The 6,148-nt window shown below is 28.3% G+C and overlaps 1 long non-coding RNA gene across 1 annotated transcript; it reads left to right on the forward strand.

Moving 5' to 3' along the window:
* Positions 1 to 2,661: 2,661 nt before the first annotated feature.
* On the forward strand, positions 2,662 to 5,508 carry LOC135931041 (uncharacterized). Its single transcript, XR_010572915.1, has 3 exons — positions 2,662 to 2,730; positions 5,191 to 5,323; positions 5,376 to 5,508. It is a non-coding gene; the product is annotated as an uncharacterized LOC135931041 (long non-coding RNA).
* The last annotated feature ends 640 nt before the right edge of the window (positions 5,509 to 6,148 follow it).

A 6,148-nucleotide genomic window follows, 5' to 3' on the forward strand; every position in this document is an offset into this window, starting at 1 on the left:
CAGTGCACTGATTGACTGGCGTAAAGTACCATGGTGTACCACAAGAGTGGAAGAGGAGGTTATCGACAAAATTAAGACACTGTTATCATCTGAAGAAACGCTAACGCCTTACAATGCTCAATTGGAGTTAATTTTAGAGTGATATGCTTCAGATACATGACTTGAAGTAGTCTTACTCATCAAGTTTTACAGAACCAAGAAAACCCCATCATATTCCTCTCGTTCGTTGTTGGTCTGAAAAATAGTATTCTCCAATTGATTAGGAAACGAGGGCACTGCTGTTCGGAATAGAAAAATTTCATATTTTATTTATGGTCGAAGATTTGTACTTCGGATATGCCATAAGCGTTTGGAAAGGTTGTTGGAGGAAAAGAGGGATCTTCCCGAGATATCAAACAATTGTCTGACTCGTTAGGCCTAGAAGATGGCCGTGTACGATTTATACAGACAGAGTGGTTAGAATCATATACCGACGCATTATCTATGCTACCGTTGCACGATATTATACCGAATCTAAATACAAAACGCACATTAGAGATTCATAATATCAATTTAGAAGATATGCAGGTTACGAACGGTAACCCGCGCAGAAATTTGATGCAAAAGATCTGATACTAAAAGGAGTGGCATGACATATTGAACAAGATTGGAAAGGTTTTGATAGGAAGGAAGAACAGGACTATTAAGTTTCTATACCCAACGAGAAGAACTAACAGTAGACAGAGGAATGGTTGAACGATGGTAGATTGATAATTCCAACTAAACTTAAAAATGCAGTGTTGCAGACAATACATCGGGGACATCCGGGAATAAGCGCGATGAAGTTTATTTTTCGGTTGTATTGTTGGTCGTCTAAGTCTGAAGAAGATATCGAACGGTATATAAAGCTGTGTGTAGGATGTCAAAAGACTAAACGTAATAAAGTTACCCTTATGCTCATGGAATATTACTAAATAGTCATGGGAGTACATCTAGATTTTGCAGGACCATTTGACTCTCTATAGGTTAATGGGCAGATGCATATCTTATGAAGAGAACATTGGCGAAGGAGATGATAATGAAATTAAAAAAGCGGTTTTCTACCTTTGGGGTACCTAAAAGTATTGTGATTGCCAATGGACCTCAATTTATTTTTACAGAATTTAAATTATATTCTGATAAAAACACCATTTGCTACATTTGTTCAACGCCATACCTCGAAGACAAATGGACAGACGGAACGTGCCATTTCGACCTTGAAAGGAAGGTATTATGCCAGTCGACAATCAATTAATGACCGGCAAAAAGCAATGACTCAAAAGTTAGCAGCGTATTATAAGAACTAGTCTAGACTGGACTAGTTCAAAGGTGGAAAATGAGATAAATAAATTTAATGATAAATATAGTGGAATTTGACGTTGGTCAACATGTATGGATAAGGAGCGAAACCAAGGACTGGAGAGAAGGAATAGTCCAAGATAGGAATGGGTTATATTCATATGTAATAGAGATACCAGATCTCATACTGCGAAAACATGCGGACCAGTTAAAAGACTGTGTGGCAGAAGATACTACAGAACGGGTGATTGCGGCAATGAAAGGGAGTGGGATGAGACGCCAAGACGAGGGGTGATATATAAACAAATAATTGAAGAGATATTGGAGTTTTTCGCAATTAATAAAGGGATGCAGTAATGTAGGAAAATATTGTAATATTATACTATTTCTAGATTATGAATAATAATGATTATTATATATTGGGAGATTAACTATTTAATACCCATATCATTAATAATTATATTATAATTTCCGAAATCGATTCCATATGATTAACAATCTTATGAATGTATATATTAAAGATTGAATAACCTTGTGCATATATTATTTTAGTATAAGCGGATTAGTTTAGTATATAAATCACTAAGTATATAATTCTCTTTGAACCGGATAAATATTTGTTAAATTTGGCATTTGATCTTTGATCTTAGCGGGCTATTTATAGTTTATTCAAATTTATTTTCTACAGTTCAACTAAAACAAGAATTATATACTCATTTTAGATAATGAAACTGAAAATTGTCTCTATATAAAACTTAGTTTTGTTTACGTTATTTTTAAAAGTAGCGCACTCCTGTAAAGTAACTTTTCAAAAAAAATAGCTTTTGCTATATACGTTACTTTATAAAAAAGATTACATTAAATCTAATTCGGAATTAAAACATTTAAAAAATAATATATCAACTTTAGACACCACTTTTTACATTTAAGCCATTTAAATAGTATAATATCCTTATCATCATTTATTCCTTTTATCCATTTTCCATATTTTTACTTATGCGATCAAATTGGTTGATTGGTTTAGATTTATAATACAAAAAAAAATTCAAAATATCTATTTAAAGTTTAGTTTTTTTAAAAAAAATATTATTCAATGGTATTGAAAGTATTGTAAAGCTACATTTCAGAAAAAAGTAGTTCCTTACTATAAAACTACTTTTAAAAAATAAATGTAGCATGCTATACAATATAGAGATTAAACTTTAAAAAGTCCATATTCAATAAATTATTCAAAAGATCCGAAAATTAGATTGTTCAAGTAAATAAGCCGAATTATCGATCCATTTTAAAATATTTATTTATTTTCATTTAAAAAAAATATATATAAATAAATAGCCAAATATATAATTATTTTATCCAGATAATCTTATACAGTGTCACACAGGAATTTTTCAATTTATTCGATCTTAAAAAGTATATTATATTATCTTCATATATATTTAGCTAAATTATTGTCCATTAAATTCGAATTATAAGTAATGGTTAACTTTACATGTTTATACTCGAGTTAATCTCTATAATAATTATAAATTGATTTTGTCATATGATGTTCACTTTCTCATATGTTAAATCAAACGTATATCCGGTTCACATTCGCAAATTCAAACTTTTCGAAAGACTAATATCAAAAATTCTGACCAACGACTTGACTACCACCAAAAATTTAATACTTGTTAATATGCCAATACCATATGTGTAGCCAAGGGACGGGGAAGTTACCGCCGCTTTGATAAATTTGTTAATTTCGTAAATATCATTTAAGTCAATTAATACATCGATTATTACTAAATAAAATACCATATATAAATATTTTATTTTTTTTTAAATCAAAAATTTTTAAAATTTGGATAATAATTGTTTTTGTTAGTATTTTAAAATCGTACTTCTCGAATAATAAATTTCCATTTTTTTAAATGACCTATATTAATAAATATTATTTTGATTTTCAAATTTATTATTTCCTAAAATAAAAATTACAATTAAACTTTCAAAATGCTGTTTAAAAACTTTAAAATTTTATTCTTCCAAATATAGATGGGTTATAAAAAATAATTTTTTGTACAAAATAAATTCGTTTAAATAAAGTAAATTATGATTACTAATTTTGAATTTCTCCAAGGAAGCCTTATTATTTGTTTTTTAAAAAAAATTATTTAAATTAAAGGATTTTGGTCTTTTCCCTTAATAATAAAACTTGGTTCTGTTAACTAACTATTTTTTTAATACGGTTCGTATCTTACCAGTCTTGACAATCTACTCTATTATCTATGGGCTTTATTCAAATTAACTCTTGAACTATTCAATTGACACCTCCTATTGGACATTATAAGTCTTATTTTCTTCCAAGTAGAAGAGACCGAAGTTATATGGTAGGTGTTTTTTTCTTATGGTATATATTTAAATTTCAAATTATGGGCCTAATTATATTATTGGATTGAATCATTATTAGACTATACTATAAAATAATTAAATGAAACTGAGATATTTAACCTATCACAGTGTAAGTATTATTAAATTAATTTTCTATTCACATAATTAGGTGTTGTTTTTTCACAAAGCAATCTCTAGGCTTGATTGAGGATCAATAATATACATTTTAACTTAGAAGAACACATTTGTTGCTGCAAGAAATATCGAAGATATTATCTTTTTGAAAATTAGGACTGAATTTTTTTTCCCAATATCCTCTAAATAGCACTTACGTTTTACCCCGCTTACCATATAGACTCGAACTTCCTTACCTTGTCTTTTATCAGGCTTTATTCAATTTCCTCGATCTATTTTTCAATTCAATAATTTTCGTAATCATTCTCTCAATCATGTAAGGCATTATCACGAATTAATTATCATGAGCGCACAATTGTATTACCTCAAATTCAATTTCGAGATGGATTCAATGTTGCAAAGGCATTACTGCAAATTTCGCTTAAATGTTATAAAGAATAAAATTTTGGATTTGATATGAAATGGAGTTTCCCTTAATAAACTAAGAGCCGCTTTCAATTCTAAATTATCAGTTTAATTTTTGTCTAAACAAATTAAAGGCTAAAAAACCTGATACAAGTTAGGGGCGGTAATGAGAAGACTAGGATCATCAAACTGTTACAAAACTTAAGGGTTATTATATTTAGTCTACAAAACCGACTATAAAAGATCTGACTGGCAGAAAAAAATTAATATTAAATGACCTGATGCCACTGAACCTTATATTGATATTTTTTAAATACATGCCAGATGCCTAACACAACCTCCACTTTGTGGTCAACCTAAAGGTCCATGAGGCCCATAGGAAGATAAAAAATTTGGGCTATGTATATATACTTTTTTCTTATATAATAAGAATGATTGATTAGTAAAGAAATGCAATAATTTGGAATTCATATAATCATTTAAAATTTTGCATAGGCCTGGCCCAAGCCAATGACCCGACCCATAGTTTATTTTTATTTAATTTTTGTCAGCCCCAATCCATACCATACAGGGGATTTATATTTTTTTAAGCAAATTTATAACGAAAATTGATTAACGAAATAAGCCCCGCTTTACAAATAGGAAGTAATATTTTCGGGGTAATATTTGAAGCAATGCATAACGTAGAAATAACTTCTCTGAAATACAATTTAACCGATTATAATATTATCATACGAAAACGATTTTTATTCGTGACTCATCATTCTAAATCTTTTAAATAAAACTATCTCCAAATATATTAATGAAAGTCTGATATTGAGAATGGTAAACACTATGAATAAAAAATATATTTTATTATAATAGGGAGATTGCAAAATTTTAAATATTTTTTACAAGCTATTTAGCTTAGTTTACCATGTTTTGTAACATTGGGCATTTTGTTTATGCATGTTCATATTGTAGTTATCTTTGAATTATTCAAACATTAACATGACCGATTCGATTCATTCGCAAATCGTTGCCACCATCCAATCAGGTAATTTTCAATTGAAAAAAACACGAGGGCCTGCTATAAATTCTTCCACAAAAATATTCGGTAAACTAATTTTTTTTCTTTAAAATAATTAAATTTAAAATATATATTATAGTGTCGAATAATTCTAATCAAATTGTGGCCAAAGTCTCTCCCAAATCAAATAACTATGAATGTGGTGATTGCAAGCCCTTAGAAACAAATGTTTTTCGTATTAAAGCATATGAAAAGCCGACAAAATTAGCCCCTTAGTTCATTGCCTCAATATATTTAAAAAATAATTATTATCAATCTTTTAGGAAATTTTAGCACTTTTATAGCATTAAAAAATATATTACACTATGCATTAATTAATTTATTTTCACGATAAAAAAATCATTTTGTAATATATAATTATAAAGTTGCTCATATCAATAAAATGCACATATTTTTTTACTTCATTGTCTATACTTTATGTATTTCTGGTACTTAAAAGAACAATACTTAAAATATTAAAAGTAAAGTTGAGTGTCTTAAAAAAACGTAGATTGACCTCTTTCATTTATCAACGAATACTTATAGAATTTTGAAAAATCAATAATTTAAGAAAACAAATTAAATAATATTGGTACATACCAATAAATATCACATGAAAAATTTCATGAGTTATTAACTTAAGTATTTTAAGTGTTTTTTTATAATATGCATTGTTTTAAAATTTATATGTTAAATATCAATGAAAATGATGAAGAAGCGTCTATTTTTTCCGCCTAAAGGTAAATTTATAGTATAAACGTGACGAAACGGCATATTTATAGTTATTCTTTCTAAATTTTATTTTGTGTAGACCATATCAAAAGTAAGCTTATCAAATAAAGGGCGGTAAATTTTCCTGTTGAGTTTTTGTCC

The sequence above is a fragment of the Gordionus sp. m RMFG-2023 genome, chromosome 1 (assembly GCF_954871325.1).
Source record: "Gordionus sp. m RMFG-2023 chromosome 1, tfGorSpeb1-WG-v2, whole genome shotgun sequence".
NCBI classification, from domain to species: domain Eukaryota; kingdom Metazoa; phylum Nematomorpha; class Gordioida; order Chordodea; family Parachordodidae; genus Gordionus; species Gordionus sp. m RMFG-2023.